This window comes from Mastomys coucha, unplaced genomic scaffold, assembly GCF_008632895.1.
Source record: "Mastomys coucha isolate ucsf_1 unplaced genomic scaffold, UCSF_Mcou_1 pScaffold23, whole genome shotgun sequence".
Classification (NCBI taxonomy): domain Eukaryota; kingdom Metazoa; phylum Chordata; class Mammalia; order Rodentia; family Muridae; genus Mastomys; species Mastomys coucha.
This window is the reverse complement of record NW_022196906.1, coordinates 88650826-88668798: the sequence shown is the minus strand read 5'-3', so window position 1 is coordinate 88668798 and position 17973 is coordinate 88650826. Positions and strand designations below refer to the sequence as shown.

At 41.9% G+C, this 17973-nt stretch overlaps 1 protein-coding gene and 1 long non-coding RNA gene across 3 annotated transcripts in view; one reads left to right on the top strand and one right to left on the bottom strand.

Annotated features, from left to right (window-relative positions):
- The window catches only part of Slc9a9 (solute carrier family 9 member A9), a 544400-nt gene that overhangs the window by 110230 nt on the left and 416197 nt on the right, over positions 1-17973 (bottom strand). The window lies entirely within an intron of this gene.
- LOC116073960 lies at positions 1059-16327 on the top strand. 2 transcript variants are annotated; one of them, XR_004111980.1, is made up of 4 exons: positions 1059-1305; positions 2253-2353; positions 11332-11418; positions 14613-16327. It is a non-coding gene; the product is annotated as an uncharacterized LOC116073960 (long non-coding RNA). The 2 variants fall into 2 exon arrangements; XR_004111979.1 differs by lacking the exon at positions 2253-2353.

Sequence of the window (17973 nt, the reverse complement as noted above, 5' to 3'; positions counted from 1 at the left end):
GCTGGATTTTTAAGGAAATAATATAAAAGACAAATATGTAATGTTCTAAAGAGATTCTCTAGAAAAGGGGAAATCACAGAAATTCTGTAAAGCTAATAAATGCAACCAATAATACAAAATAATAACAACAATATCATCATCAACAAGAACATCATCATCATTCTCATCATCATCATCACAATGTTTTAATTAACTGTTCTGGCAAAGCTCTAAAATCACCTTCTGTGCTGTAAACTTTGCTTGCACACTTTGAGATTTCCTGTATCTGATAATGATTTTACATGAGGATGGAAAGAAAGAGGAGGGGATCTCCCCCAGCAAGACTGAAATTTTTGATGACCAGGAGGAAATAAAGCATGCTTGCTTACCCAGACTGCCTTGCTCCATGCAGCGCTGTCATGCTAATCTGCCAAATGCAAGATTCCTGATAAATTTTACTTCATGCGATTTCCATAAACAATGTACAGTGTACTGATCTCCCCCCGTGCCTCCTTACTGAATACATTTCGGCATTTCCATTTTGACAGGCATCAAAGAGAACTGAGTTTTCGTATTCCAGAATCGCTTCTGGCTCTGTGTATCTCATTCCTTGTGCCCACCCCTCCCAATACCCACAGGCCTTTGCTGCCAGTTGCCAAGGGATATGTCTACATTTCTTGCATCTTTTACACGAAGTTTCTATAAGCTTTTCCTACTCCAGGATGACCAGCAGGGACTTGTACACAAAGAGGTCACTGGGGCTCTTATAAATAAATGGATCCCACTCACTGTGCATGAAATACACGCTCTCTCTCCTCAGCTGCTCCTGGGTTGGATTCCCAGTTGCCCACAGCCATCCTATCAGAGGAGACTGAGGGCCAGTGGGGAGCGTAGTAGACAGCTCAATCTGTGTTTAAAACACATTCCTCTCCCAAATCTTACAGGAACACAGACTCTGGGAACACCATGCTGGGGATCTTCCCAGGGTTCCGGAAGAGCCCAAGCAAGCGAGGGGCCCTGATGATGGCATTTCCTCTCCCACGGAGTGAGCCCCTTAGGTTGGGGGTGAGCTGGGAGCATTGGAGGAAGCTGGTGAGTGGGCGGCAGCACTTAAGTCAAGCTCCAGGAGAGCGCTGCAGAGGCAGCCATTACCAGATCAGCCTCTGCTGCTCTCAAATGATCTCTTCAGTCATCCTCCAGGCATCTGGTTGCGGGTGAAGACCGAGCTAGAAGCCCTCAGAGCAATGAGCTGGTGACAGGACAACAGCCACAGTGAGAAAGATGGCCTGTTTGAAAGTCCTGAAAGTCAGGATGCCCTGCGCACAGGTAGCCCTCCCCCCTCGCCCCCCTTGAGCACCCAAAAGGAGCAGCTCTTTATTGTCTCAATCTGTGGCATTCAGGCTGGTGGGAGGGCTTCGAGTGGACTAACGTTTATTCTTCACAGTCGAGTAGAGAAAAGTTTTTCAATTATTTCATTTAAGAAGGAGAAAAGGGTACATGCGCGCACGTGTGTGTGTGTGTGTGTGTGTGTGTGTGTGTGTGTCGGGGAGGGGAGAAGGTGGGGGTGGAGCATGCTAGGAAGAAGCGTGGAAAATGTAAGAGGGAGAAAAGGAGAGGAAAGGGAGGACGGAAGGGATTAGAGTGGGGGGAGGAGTGAGAGAGCAGAAGGGAATTAAGGTAAGACCTCCCCACTTCCACACCCCTTTCCCCCAAGTCCGGTGCAGGCAGTGGCCACAGAGAGTGTGTGACCACAGGGATCCCATGTGTGGTGGTCCATGCTGTCCCATTTTCCTGGCACTAGGATGGCCCTCACTCTGGATGGGTAGAGCTCATGGAGGAAATTCCTTTGAGGCTCCATTTCAACAAGCAAAGGTCCAACCTGTCTCAGAGCTGCTGGGCACCCTGGTGGGCTGCAGATTGAACCGAGATCCCCAAGCATTAATTGCTGTATCACTTTGGGGCGTTTTTTTCTAGTGCTCTGCTTGAAACACGGGAGAGAAGAGAAATGACATTTCCTAAGAAACCCAGCTATTAAAAGGGGCAGCACTGAGGTTTTTCACCAAAATTTAAGCATTTCTCCCCAACAGCAATCAAAGCAGACACTTCTAATCCCAATTATTCAGGCAGCCAGATGGAACTGAGGAAGGATGGCAGCTGATTAAGGGCTTTGGCTTCCCGTGAGCAAAGCAGCTCAGAGGCCTGGGTGGAAACAAGACAAGGCCCCCACCCCATGTCAGACCATTTCCGGCAAGAGGAGATCTGTTTCTGGCTAGGTTGCTGATGGTCTTGGCCTACAGCAGAGTGGGTATCTGAAGTGACTTGAAGAAAGACAGGAGGCAGCACTTGAGAGCCACTTGCCTTTGGGCCAGCCTGAGTAAGTACTGGGGAGCAAATAGAAATGGCCCCATGTGTGTTTAGTTTGGAAGGTTTAATAAAAATAAAATTTAGGGAAAAAAATGGGGTAGTTAACTGTCATGAGGGGACAGCATAAGAAACAGCATCCATTTGAGACTTCAGCAATTCTCGATTCAAAAAAAAAAAAAAATTACCAAAATATATTGCTTGGCTTCTTGCCTTCTTAAACACAGGGTGCTGGGGTGTTCTCTTCTTAGCTAGAGGGCTCAGTATCGCCCTTGGTCCCATAAAACCTAATGCTTGCCACTTCATAATGATTTCTAAGAGGTGTGTGAACCTCTTTATGACCACATTAAATGTCCCCTAACTACTATTATTTTTTTTTTAAAATCTGCCAATTAGACTCTTGATTTCCTGACTGCAACTATAATGTGTTAGCATATTTTCTCTGTGTCACGTCCCCCACCACAACACCACTTTTTATTTAGTGGGACTAATAGCCTGATAATTAAGCTGGACACGTTTTTATTTTTAGGTTCATTATATAATAACAAATTGCAAACATCGTAGAAGGGTTCACAGAAACACTCAGTTCTTCTTACCTCGCCTCAGCTTAACCCCCTGATGTCTCTAAGGGTAGTTTTCTGTCTTTTTCTTGATTGTTGTATGTAATAGTAGATATTGACATGCATAGCACATTCACACAGCATCCCCAGGGCTATGCAAACATTCTGACTGCATCTATATCACTCACTGCTCTGTTTCAGGAAACAAGTCAGAGTGTGAAGGAAACATATTTTCGGGATAACCTTGCATCTACTCACTTTTATGCATTAAAGATCACGTACACTCTATGGGTTTGGGAGGGATTGTAGAAACAAGACACAACATCAACCCAGTGTGTGTGTACCCACATGTGTATACTGCAGATCCCCAAGTGAAATCAAGGGGTTTATGGGATGGAGCCCAACCTGTGTGCGTGATACTCAAGATCCTTTGACACTTCTTCCATCGGGTCAAGGTTTCCCTTCTGCCAATCTGACCTAATGCCTCATGTCTGTCCGTTAACTGGACTTCATTTCTAAGCCAGTAGCTGATACTGGCTCTGAGCTATAACAATGTCCTGCTTCTCTCATGCCTTTCTCATGACCCGACTTCTCCCCTCCCATCTCTAGGTTTATTGTTTGGGCCACACTGGCTGCCTCTGGGAGTCTGTGATATTCTACCTTCTTTCTCCAGCTTTCAGACTTTGCTCTTCTCTTTCCTTCTGCCGCTATGGCTCCCCTGCCACGAGGGCTTCATAAGTCTCAGATCCCTTCCTAAAAGTTTCTCCCTCCCTGAAAAACACTTCTCCTGGTATAGTTCCTGTGTATACCTGAGCTCACCTTGCTTTGTCTGTGGTGACCTTGGCTTACCCTCTGTTTACCTGTGTGGCAGCACTGAGGTGACACTACAGGACAAACTAGAGCTCTGTATTGTTTGCTAGCCCTTCCTGGAGCCCAGTGACTCCAGGGCCACTCTCAGCTGTTGATGTATCAGTAAAACCCAACTGTGAAGAGGGATGGTATGAAGCCATATTGCCTGGGCTCTGAAATATAGGTTTACCTCTCAGTATGCATGGTCTGGACCATGTACAGTGTCTCTATCCAGTTTCCTTATTAGTACAAAGGAAGTAATAATACAGTAGGACTTCATGAAGTGATTATAAAAAAAGTGTTTAGCTTAGAACCCAGTGCATAGAAGGCTCTAAATGTTATCAGCTGCAACTGGGTGGTGGTGGTGCACACCTTTAATCACAGCACTCTGGAGGCAGAAGCAGGCAGAGCTCTGTGAGTCCAAAGGCAGCCTGGTTTACAGAGTCGTTTCCAGGTCAGCCAAGGCTCCACAGAGAAACCTTGTATTATCAGATGATGTTGACATTAATTTTTATTATTATCAGCATTTCTTGTCAGAAGCGACAGGGTTCAGCCTTGCCATGCCTGTTGCTTACCTGTGTCTCAAGACAAACCCTCAGGTCCTGCACTGAGGCACCCCAGAATTTATATCAACAGCCACAGCCACACTGAGCCATAGGCCAGTGCACAACTGGACTAAAGGCTATCACGCCTGTGTACTTTTATCAGTTCGGATTTTTTTTTTTTTAAAAAAATACATATGATTTATTGATAGAGGGGAATGAGATATAGGGCAAAAGGAAGAATGGAGAAGAGCTGATCAGGATGAAAACAGCAAGGTGAAGTGGAAACATGCAGAAGAAAAAGAAAAGATGGCACGGTAAAGAAAATACATGTTCCGGAGGCAGGTAGAGCTAAAGCACAGGTAGCCGCAGAGAAAGGAGGCCAAGAGCAGATGTGCACACATCACAGAAGGCCAAAGAGTTATCTAAAAATGGAGAGACGAAGGAAGAGCCAGTAAAGGACTAAAGAGCAACTAAAGAGTATGGTTAAAATGTTCTATGACATTTTGCATTCTTGATGTACTTTTTAATTCTAAGTGAGCAGAGTGCTTCCACTATGGTATTCAAATGGAAATGAAAGTGAGCTCTGCACATATTCCCAGCTGTGCCCTCAAACATCTCACTCTGGGCTCCTCATTTACAGTGAGAGCATCCAGCTCCACTTTCAGAGCAAATGCATCTCTTGTGGACCATAATGCTCCTCCCTTCCCAGTGCGCCTCCATTCTTTGGTGAATTTTATTAGACATATTAAAATCTCTGGATGCTCTCATAACCAACCGTAGCCAAATGAATGCTTCAAAGTTGGAATTTTTCTTAGCAGGAAAGCAAGCGAAGTGACTCACAAAAGGTTCACTTTTCCCATTAAAGGCAAAAAATTCCTTTCCGATTCTTACGGTTTAGAACCTTTGGGGCGGTGAAATATTACTAGGACTTAGTTTCATTATGTGAATTCCAATGGTCTTAGGAACTCTTTTGATTCTTTTGAGCCCACTGCTGATGGGCTGAGAAGTAAAGGAGGAGAAACCATTTCGTCTCAGACCTGCATTTGATGGTACAGTGTTAGAAAGGAGTCTCAGTAAGAGAAGGGTGAGGGGATAGTGAATACATAAATACAGCTTGACAATGGAGCAGTGTGAGAGGGACCTGCTAATGCTTGGGGACTCTTACATGGGCTTTAGGGTACTAAATGGGGACTACAGTTTGGCACTGTACCTCACTGCTCCCCACATCCATTAATTAAATATCATTGGAGTGTGTGGATGATCAAAATTAGTCCAACTTAATAATAAAAATATTTTAACTTGATTTTGGGAGACATGAACGTAACTCGAAGTTAAATGCCAAAAGCAATTATGTATCTATATCTATATATGTATCTATATGTGCACACACATACATATAAACACATATTTTCCTTTTTAATTTCAGTATGACCCTGTAGTAAAGAGTTTGGGCCATGGGGTTTCAAATCTGATATCTCTCATTTATTGCATTTGCAATGTTGAAAGTTTTATTTATTCGTATGGTGTACATGTGTTTGTGTATTAGAGTGGTGATGAATGTACCACAGCATGCATGTAGAGGTCACAGGACAACTTTGTGGAGTTGTCTCTTTTCCAACCTAACATGGGTGCCTAGAATCAGATTCAGGCCACCAGGCTTGTGTGGCAAGTGCCTTCACCTACACACTCCTGGGTCCCTCAAACGCTTGTGTAACCTTTTTTAAACCTTAATTTTCTCAACTGTAAATGGCAATAAGCAGGGTCCATTTTATGGGCCATTACACTTGTTTTAGGTTGTTTTCTGCTGCTTCGGTAAACGCTATGGCCAAAAGCCATTTGGGGAGGAAAGGGTTTATTTGAGTGACACTTCTAGGGTAATCCCTCATTGAGGAAAGCCAGAGTTGGAACCCAGAGGGAACCTAGAGGAAGGCTGCTCACTGGCTTGGTCTCCATGACTTGCTCAGTCTTCTTTTTTATACAGGACCTCCTTCCTAGGGTTGGCACTGTCCATAGTGGGCCAACTCGTCCTACATAATCAAGACAGCTTCCAAACACATGGCCACAGGCCAGTTTGATCCAGATATTTCCTCAACTGGGGCTCCTCCTTTCCATTTGGCTCTTGCTTGTGTCAAGTTAACAATAAAAACTAAGTAGTTCAACAAGGAAGAAATAAGCAAATACATAAGGTGCACAGAATACTGGCTGCCAACCAAGAAACAGTTGCAGAATATTAGTTATGCTTTTCTTATTAGGGAGAAATTGATGTACTTTAAATCAATTGATGAATACGATTTAGGTTAAGACCAAGGATGGATTTTCTGTAAGTGGTAGATGCTAAGGTACAAAGGTCAATAATAGGATTTCTGCCATCACTGGCCCCAGATCTATAGGAGAAGAGAAGCTCCAGAGAGGAGGAACTACAGTACAGTGTGCCGTGAGGAGCATCACACATAGATGATGAGAACGTACCAATAAAGAGCCTGGCAGTGGGAGGCTGGGCAGGAACTAAGTCTGTTTCTTAGAAGAGCTGGATACTGAAAAGTGAAACTGAGGTTTATGGCAAAAGAAGAGGAGGTTGAGAGGGGACTTCGGGCACAGGGTGAGCAAAGCCACAGCAGCATTAAGAAAGTTGGAATGTGCCGAATAGCTAGACTGCAGGCAGGGCTGCTTTAAGACACTACAGAGTGCTGGGAGGCTGAATTATAGGGACTCTTTCTTGAATGATGTGTAAGAAAACATATTGGAAAGATCACCAGGGTTATGTGTTATGTTCACAAGACTCCTGGAAAGGCACGTCATTTACTGAACGGCTTCAAATGGTTTAACCAAGAATTCATTAGGATATAATTTAAGACAGGTGAAGAGGAGATACATTTCAGATATGTAGTCAAGCATGCTGGGATCCTGAAGGGACATTTGACAGACACATGTGGAGATGTCTTTGAATTTCTGCTTAGAGCACCTGGAAGGGTTGCTGCCCTCCCAGCCACATTAAAGAGGGCAAACATAGGTGAGAATCTCCCCAAAGTGACACCATATTGTAAAGGTGAAACTGAAGCTCAGGTTCATAAGGTCAGAGAATTTCTGCTCTAGTGGAACAATGGCAAGTCTCCACATTATCAACTCAGGAGAAATTAGCTCTCCACCTTCTGGTTTCTGCTCTTTGCTTGTCTGAAAGAGAAGTTCAGACCCACAGGTAAAACACAAGGAATAAGATAGCTAATAGTTTCTTCAAACACAAGGCCAGTAGATTAGAAATTTACATGGTATGGCAAGTTCAGCATTTGATGTCAGTTTGGACATCTAACTTAAGGACTACAGAGAAGCCATTATGAAAGAGGCTCAGAGGATTGATCATTAAGCAATCTTGGAGATAAGTAAATATTTTCTGGAAAGAGATGCAATGATTATGAAAAATTTTGGCCAGGACTGATACACATGACACAGGTCAGGACCCCATTATAGTATCCAAATAGTGTGGGCTTGGATTCATAGAAAGTCACAATTGCCATTCCCTGTAAAGCCAAGGGTGATAGGACAATGCTGCCACAGCATGACCCTTGGCCAGTCACTGGGTACAGGACATGGCATTTCTACTCAAAGAGGACAAATGTAGTGCTGAATGTGAAGCATCGGGAGATATGCAAATGAAGTTGAAGAAGCAAGGGAAGTTCCACATGTGACATGAACGATGATGCTTAGAGCAGAATTGCCTTCTTGGAATGGGCCGATCTATTGGGCCCCTCTAACCTAGGTTATACTTCCCAAACCTTGGGTCCTGTCCTATTATCAAACTGAACATGGCTGGATCAAGGGACTGTTGTGAATACTCCTGCCTTGCTGTCCTGCGCTGCCCACATAAATCTTTTGTCCCCCCCACCCCCAGAGATTATGGAACTGGGATGGATTCCATAAAACATTGTCAAGCTGAGAGGACTAAGAAGGTCAGATTTGTTATCCTCTGATGATAGATTCTACTGGAGACGGTTCACCACTGTTATCAAGAGGCATTTGTCATATTCAACATAATCCTGAAGACTTATTAACACTTATTTGTGTGACTCTACACAAGAAGCTGTTCAGTTTCTTTCTCAGCACAATGGGAGATGTGAATGGCAACTGTCCCAGATGGCTTTGTGGATGTGGCCTGTGAGAGGGGAGCCCAGCCAACGCCTGCTACTTAGAAAGTGCCTGGAAGGCAGAGTTATGCTTATGCCGATTGGTGACGGTCTTTGTATAATTGCTTTTCTGTTTTGAAATCTCTGACCTTACAGTTGTGTCTCACCGCTTCTCACCTGGTCCTAAGGCAGATTTTCTTTGTGACTTCGGATTCCAATGGAGGATTGTCGGCAATAGAGTTGGGGGGTATGATGACTGGGAAAAGAAGATGTGTTCTGTCTTCAGAGCTGAGCCATGTGGCAAGGGTTTAAACCCATCTGCCAACTTGGGAATACCGTTGAGAGATGTATGAGATGCTAAAAATATTATGGTCTTTGAAGAGTAAACTTCAATAAACAAGTGCACATCACAGACACAAAAACATCCTGTGCTTCATGTTTAGCAAAACTTCCTTTAAGTTCAGAGTGTTTAGTTCTGCCAAGAGGTAAGCTAATTTCAAACTACAGATAAGATCAGTTAGAAACCGGATTAAGAATGATTATGCAGACTAATTTATTTTGACCTAAGCCACAAGTGCACTGACACCCTTCGGTGGGAAGACAGATGTAATAGCTTAGCAAGGCAGCTGGCCTTTCTTTCCTCAGGCTTCTCTGTGGGTGCCCTGCCTGAGCAATTAGGGATTTATCAGAGCCAAATGCACATCCTCAGAAAAACCACCCTTTCAAGTGGATTAGCTTGTTTAAATTCTAGTGTGTTACCAGGTGGGGTGTCTTCTCAAAGTCAGGCTGAACATGTTCTATGGGAAAAAGACATTTTATTACTGAATATAAAGTAGTCATAGGAGCATGCTTTATGAGTTGGTATGAAACCGAAAGTGGTTGAAAATAAATCCTAGACTATTGGGTGTTTTGCGGGGCAAGTGGAAATCCTAATGTCTGAAAACCAAGAAACTGCCTCCCAGTCAAACAGATAGGAATAGAAGACAATTTGAAAGGGCATCTTTCTTCCACTTCAAGCCACTCCTAGCCATAGAGAACAGCAGAGAGAACTGTGGTCTAATCGTGTCTTTCCAGCAATACCATGCTTGGGGCATGCTGTGGGTCTGGCGGGAGAGCTAAGAGCATCTCATCTTGGGTGCATCCCAGCTGCCATGAAAGCCCCCGAGGGAGCTAGAATAGCTCTTGCAGTGCGAAGACTGTATCTTCTTAAAAACCACCCACAGAAATCCAGTGGACTTTGACAAAGGGGATCACTTAAATGAAACAAGCACTTAGAGAGTATTAAGGGTCTCCTAAGCATATCTAAGGAAAGTTCATACAATTAAAGCTGACGACAATCAGGATCCTTTTGTCTGGTGATATCCTAGAAGAATTCCATAGGTAAGCGACAATGCTTTCAAGACTGGTGGGTGTTTAAGTATAACATACACCCGTGAAAGTTTACATCATCCCATACAAAGAGTAAAATTCTAGTACTTTGCCTGGCACCCTCCACCCCACATCAGTGTCCCATTAATGGGACAGGTTTTGAGAATGTAGTTTCTTCAGATCCCAGCCATCTGTACGTACTAATGTCTAACCTTCCTTAGCACAGCAGCAGGTTTTCTGTGTCTCTTTGGAAGTTAGGCTTAAAGAGGCAAGGGCTTTTGCTGAGGTAATCCTTGGGCTTGTGCTCAAAGTACAAGTGATTGAGTGACTGAGTCAGAAGAACGTGAGAACAAAATCTCAAGGTCACCACAGTTATTGGGAGATGTTCCCACAGAGCACTGGAGTAACAGAGGCAAAAGATGCAAAATGAAGCCCGAGCACAACATTGCGATAGCTCATACTAACCCACAAAGTCTCAACTAGGCAATACCATACCCTATGTGACGTATACGGATCTGGGGAAGAAAATCTGAAGTTATCCTGATGCCATTTATTTTAGTAATTAAAAACAACAAAAAGAAGGGTTTTATAAGTCATCTCTCTAAGTTCGCCGTTACAGAGCACTTGCAAGTGGGCTCTATGGTAATTTTGTGCCAGGATGTCTGTAGTTGCTAGCCATCCATCACCAGCATCCTGCAGATGCTACAGCATTGGGAACCATGTGGACCTAAAACAAAAAATAGCCAAAGAAGATTGTTTCACCAACACTAATAAATCATGGAAAGTGAAATTAAAATGGCTTCGGGATGAATAATGGCTGCCAAAACCGGTATTTAAGCCCATAATTAGAAGTAGATTGTGATCCATAATCTCAGCAAGGAAAAGCTGCAATTTTATTTTCCTTTGAGTTGGTTAACACTTTATAAGACCACATGGTGTTATGAATAATTAACACTCAGATTTATGATATATATATACACACGCACACATATACATCATAAATATTTGTTTTTTCTTTAAATGAAAAAGCTTTTTCCTTAGCCCCAGAAGAGCTGTTGGAAGTAGTTTTAATATACAGCCTTACTTTTGCTTAGAGTGAATAAATATCTTAATTTACAAAGGAAATTGACAGGAAGAGATAATGGGTAAGTTAGGAAGCTGCTACTGCCATGACTCATCAAAAGAGAAGAAAATAATTTTCATGTCTTGCTGAGCAGTATTAAAATAAATCAACAGAAAAACATAAATTAATAGCAAAATAATATTTTTCTCTGGTTCAAAGCAACTGCTGTTAAGCGTGATGTCAGTGTGCATTCTCACTGGCTTGACCTTGCCGGCATGAAATTGCATATTCAGACTCCAAACACTGAGTGAGGAATGCATGCTTGGTGCTAGAATAACATTGAAGAATGCACTTTGGTATTAGAATCAATGGTTTAAAGTCAGGAACGTGAGTCAAGAACTGATGAAAATGTTATTAGGAAGTCAGGTTAGAATAGATGAGAGAAGAGAAGATGAAGGGAGGGTAAGGAGATTCTTGCTGTAATACAGGGTCTCACATTATCACCGTGATCACAGAAGATGCACAGCATGGGAGCAGGATCAGCATCGATTTGGCAGGAGATGAAATAGTGAGAGGTAAGTGGATGCTCATGGCTAAGGCTCTGTTCAGGCTTTCTCAGTCCAACACTAGAGAAGATCATGAGGACAACTTAAGCAGCTGGCGCATGTGAAGTGATGTTGTAACTGACACGCTATGTACATCCTGAAGGTAAGTACCCATGTGAGCCCAGGTTAGCTCTTCTTTCCTCTACTTATCCATCCGTGGGATATTGGTGGGAAATAGATCATGACGCCGGTTATTTAAGCTGGCTATTTTCGGGAACATGAAAAATTTGCTAGTATATTTTTAAAGTAATTTTGCTGGTTTTCATTAAACCTAAGATAACATCAGTTCCAAGGCATGCTATTACTTTATGTACTTCCAAGAAAAAAATTTACTGCTGATTATATTTGGTACGCCATTAATTGTATTGACCTCTACCTCACAAATGTTAAGATGTGGAAATGTGAGTTTGGGAATCTGTGCCATTAACTTATAAAATATTCAAAACCAAGGGTTTGTCAGTAATGCTTCCTTGTCAGTATTCTAGCCTGTTCATTTTATGTATGGTTAGTATATTCAGAGGTCATTGAGGGGAAAAGTCAAAAGACATACTTTGAAATTTTTATCAAACTCTTCAGTGCATGCTTATAGATCAAAGTAGTTCATTCTTTTTCTTAATCTTATTGGAGACAACTTTCAAGTCACTTGGTAATTAAGCCAGTCTTGGAATGAGATACCCATGGGGTCATGCGGGTGCCCTAGAGAAGGGTGCCTTCCTGTGCATCCCTGGGGTCCTGCTAGCTTACTGTGCTGTGACCTTGGGGAAATTCACTCCCTCATTTGCATATTCTCACATCTTCTGGTACATCCTAGGAAACCATTCTCACTTCTCATCATCTCCTTTGTACCCATTCTTAGGCTCTGCTCCTTACCAATGTAGACAGCGTCAACTGAGTTCTTGTATCCTTTGTCCTTTGATCTTAGAATGGTTTGGCCAATAGCCAGCACTGTTAGGACCCTGGAGCAGGACAGGGTGGGGCAACCGTGGAGATAAAGATCTAGGGTTTATGTCAGGCTCCTTTCTGTCTGGATCACCACTGTTGCTGCCAAACCTCAATTAAGTAGATCAAAAGAGACAATAAAGATCAGGTATATATATTAATGAAATGGAAATGAAAGGAACAATACAAAAAATATAAAAAAAAATCAATGAGATAAAAGGTTGACTATTTGAAGAGAGAAACAAGATTGATAAACTTTTAACCAAAATAGCAGGCAGGGTGTGTGTGTGTGGGGGGGAGACAGAGACACAGAGAGAGAGACAGACACACACACAAACATACACACAGACAGACAGACAGACAGACAGACAGAGGAGTCACATTAATAAGTTAGAAATGAAAGTTGAGACATTGTAAATGAGACCAGTGACCTTCAGATCATTAAGCATACATTTAAAACTTGTATTCCAATACAATGACAAATCTAGAACTGGATAAATTTCCAGACACATATGAGTTACCAAACTTAAACCTAGGGGATAGAAACAATTTAAGAGGACTACAGCAAACAGTCAAAGTCATAAGGAAAAGTCTCCCAACTAAAAAGACTGCCCACAACCAGGTAGATTCACTGCTGAGTTCTCCCAGTCTGTCAGATAAACATTAACTCCACAGCTCCTCAGACCATTCCATAGAATCATTTGGTAACAAAGAAAGAAGTGTTACCAATCTCATCTTACAAAGCCATTATTAACTTGATTTCAAAACTAGATAAACAGTTTAAAAAGTTGAAAATTGTAAGCCAAGCTCATGATCATCATAGTCACCAACATTCTAAACAATACACTTGAAAACTGACTTTAACAATACTTGTAAGAGGGGTATGCAGGGGTGGCTCAGCTGTTAAGAGCACTGATTGCTCTTCCAGAGGATATACATTCAGTACTTAGCATCAACAGGTTTGCTTACAACTGTCTGGTAACTCCTAGGGCATCTGACACACTCATCTGGCCTCAGTCAAATGAGGCACACAAGAGGTACTACAAGCATATGCATGCAAAAATCCATATGCATAAAATAAAATTTAAAAAATATACAAAATTCATGTACCATTATTAAATTGGTTTGTTGTCAGGGATACAAGGATGCTTCTACATATGTAGATGAATAAGTATAATGTGCCACGTAAATATAAGAACAGAAATTCCATGGTCATATAAATAGTTGTAATAAAGTGGTTTTCTTTGGTGATGTCCAGAATCCCTTCATGATAGAAACCCTGAAGAAGCTAGGAAGGAGGGCCAGAGAGTCTGCTCTGTGGTTAAGAGTACTTGTTGCTCTTACAGAAGACCTAGTCTGAGTTGCAAGTACCACATGTTGACTCACAGCCATTCATAACTCTAACTTCAGGGCATCTAATACCATCTTCTGACCCTTCCCAGGCGCCCATGGGACATATACACATACAATGCAGGAAAAATACTCATTCACATAAAATAAATAATCTAAATTTCTTTTTAGAAGAAACTAAGAAGAACATACCTCATCATAGTCCAGCCTGTATAAGCCAACGCAATAGCACCAATACACTAAATTAGGCAATGGAGAACTCATTTCCTCAGAATTCAGAAATGAGATGAAGACGCTCATTTTTTTTTCTCCACTCTTACTCAACATAGTCCTTGAAGTTTTAGCTAGGGCAATGAGACAAGACAAGGAAAGAACAGGGATAAACGTAGAATGGAGCAGTCTCATCATCCCAGTCTTAGTTAGTCTGATCCTGTGTATAGGAAACACTAAAGACTCACCCAGAAACCTGTCAGAAATGAGTAGCCCTTTCAGCAAAGTAATAGGACGCAAAATCAATACACAAAATCAGTAGCTTTCCTGTCTAACAAAAACAAACATACCAAGGGAAAAAATCAGAGAAACAACCCCGCTTAAAATAAGCAAAACACTTAGGAATGAATCTAACCAAGGAAGTGAGGGATTTCCACAGCAAAGCTTTTACAACGCTGATGAAAGAAACTGAGCCGGACATCAGAGAGCTGAGGAGATTTCTCAGAGGGTAAAGGCGCTTTCTGCTCGGGCATGACCACCCGAGCCCTATTCCCAGGACCAGAACTCACATAAAGGAAAGGAAAGAAAGCCAGGCCACAGAATGGTCCTCTGACCTCTGCACAGAAATAATAAATACATGTGCTTTTGTTGTTTTTAAACAATAGGCCGACCTGAAATACTCACGGATTGGCAGAGTCAACAGGAGGAAAATGGCTGTATTATCTAAAGCAATCGACAGATTCAACACAATTCCTATGGAAATTATAGTGACATTCCTCACAGAATTAGGGAAACAGTTCTAAAATGTATATGGAAGCACAAAGGACACTGCATAGAGCAATCCTGAACAAAAGGAACAGTGTTGGAATCATCCCAATGCTGGGTCCATGCTGGAGGACAGAGCACAGTAACAGAAGCAGCATGGTCCTAACACAAGAACAGACGCACTAATCAGTGGCATAGAATAGAGGACTCAAAATCGAACTCACACAGCAACAAACGCTTGATACTTAATAAAGGTTCCGAAAACCATACAGTGGAGAAAAGACAGCCGTCTTAAACAAATGGTGTTGGGGAAACTAATTGGAACAATGAAGCTGGATTTCCATATTTGGACCTGAACTGAAAAAAATGAAAAAAGAAAATTGAAATGGATCAAAGGTCTTATTGTAAGAATGGAAACTGGAGACTGTCGGAGATACTTACATCTACATAGGCAAGAGCGGGGACTTTCTGCAAAGGACTCCAATAGCTCAAGAAGGAATCACAAGTGGAGTTACATGAAACTAAAAAGAAGGAAGTGAGGGAAGAGACATTCTACAGAATGAAAGTACATCCTTGCTAGCTGCATGATCACCAGAGGATTAACATTTATAGTACATAAAGAACACAAAAGCTAAATATCAAAAAAGACCAAAGAATTCACTTAATAAGTAGACTAATGATTGAGTGGTTCTCCAAGCCAGATGAAGCACATATGGTCAGTAAACAAATGGGAAACCAAAAGCTCAATATCCTTGGGCATCAGCAAAACACAAAAGTAAACTACACTGAGATCCCATGTAGTGACTGTCCTGGTTTGCTCTCCATTGCTGTGATAAAACACTGACCCAAACCAAATTGGGATGGAAAGTGACTCACAGACATGTCCACAGGATTGAGGCAATTCCTCAACTAAGGTTTCCTCTTCCCAAGAGTATGAAGGTGGCAATCAAGATTAGTCACCTCTGGTGGAAGGGTGGAATGGACCCCCCCATAGTACACTGGCAAAGTCATTCCTATACTCCTTTGTTGGAGACACCCCACATTAGGCTCGAGATGCTTAGGACCCTTGATGACAAGGAGGAAAACCCTGTCCGGGAATACTATGTTTCAGAACTCGAGGCAATGGCCTCTTGTGGGCCCCAGTATGAGTACTGAGAGGTCCCAAGGCCTGCTTCTTTGGCACAAGCAATGGTCACTCGCTTGAGGTGGAAATGAAAGTAACCTAGAGCCACAGCCATAGATGAGAAATTCTGTAGCTGTTCCCCCAGTCTTAGTCTCAATTCTGACTATAGAATTGAGGATGGAATAATATGTAGATATTTCCCAGAAAATTAGCAATGGGTTCCTTGGGTTTAGGGATTCCTTGGCTGCCCCCTAGGAATTCTTTATACAGGTTAGGTGAGGATGGTTTTGTAGACAGGCAGATAGGGTCCAAAAATTATAAAGACTGCAGGGTCAGCAGTATGACCTCCTGTTTGCCCTTTTATGAAACCGTATTGTCTCACACATGTCTGAAAGACTTTGTAACCACAATACTGCTGCTCCAACCTCGCTAGAGACTGGTGGTCAGAAGATACAAAAAATTGTGCTTGCTATAAAAGTTTTGTGTCTGAGATTGTATAGTTTCCTTTTTTTTCTGTTCTAAATCTATACTACTCTGTGTCACAAGAAAATGTTGGCACAGGAAAATAGAGAAGCCTTTACCCCACCCCAAACCCCATGAATTTTGTAGCCTAATTTCTTTGTATGATTTCAATAAGAGGCTGGGGCTGAGTCAAGTCTAGGTGAGCACCCTGACTCCCTAGTTCAAGGCTCACATGCCAATACACAAGTCTGTCAGCATTTTATCTCAATTGAGTGTTTTCTTATTTGCCAACCAGGTATCCCTAGTCCTTGACGACCCTCGACTCTTTTCAAGGCTGGACTCCAGCACTCCTTCACAGGCTAAACACACGTGAGCACATGCATGTGTATGTGCATACACATATACACACATTAATAATAATTAATAAAACAAGTAGGTTAAAATTTTAGTAAAAGAAATGAAAACAAATGTTGGTGAGGACATGGGAGTCGGATGGGAATGTAGTGTAGTCCAGCCATTTTGGTAAACAATGGGGTTTCTCCAAAAATGAAAACTAGAACCATCACATGACCTAGCTATACCACTTTCTGGTAAACAACCTTTAAGGAAGTACATACCACAGGCACTTATCTGCACGGGTTTTTGTTTGTCTGTTTTTTGGTTTGTTTTTGCACTATTCACAATAGCTGAGCTATAGCATAGCCAGTGTGCCTGCCAACACAGAAAGGCAATGTGATATAAATACAAAATGACACTTTGTATCATCATGAAGAAGAATGAAATTTTGTTGTTTCTTGGAAAACAGATGCAATTGGAGATTATAGGAACCAAATAAGAAAGATTCAGAAAGACAAACATTGCACATTTTCTCTCCTTTGTGAATGTTTGGGTTTCCACAGATGCACATGCATACATAGCACACGTGCAAATATCTAGGGGAGGGATGCGGACTGGAAGAAGGGGCAGGTGGGAGGGCATGAAGAAAGAATATAGTTAATTCCATGATATATTTGAATGAAATGTCTTCATAAAGCATATAAAACAGCTGTTTGATGCTGTTCAGTGGAACATGCCACTATAATTTTTTAAAAATCCTGTGAATTTTCAACATACTTCAGATCAACTTCTAGAGATGAAATCATTGTGTCATTATTTTCACCAGTTCAATGACTTTCTCGTTTAGAGAGGGTCTACCAAGCTCCTCACGGAGGACTGTTGCAAGATTGGTTGAGTTGATGTCTTATCAGCTTAGTTTTATGTTAAATAATAATTTCTAGCCAGGCAGTGGTGGCGCATGCCTTTAATCCCAGCACTTGGGAGGCAGAGGAGGCAGATTTCTGGGTTTGAGGCCAGCCTGGTCTACAGAGTGAGTTCCAGGACAGCCAGGGCTACACAGAGAAGCCCTGTCTTGAAAAAAAAAAAAGGAATAATTTCTATGAAGTTATGAACGAATATACTAACCATATACTTTAATTCTTATTCCTCTGCCCACTGTAGTTAATTTTAGTTCCATTTCCTTTGAGTAGTTCTATTTGTAATTATTAATATTCTATGGCTTTTAAAAATCCTTCCTATTAATCTTCCAGACTACAAAAAGAAATTTTAGCTATTAAAGCCCAGTGCTGTTTTTGCTTTATAATTACCACATAGGTCTCCTGAACTCTTTTGAAATGTAA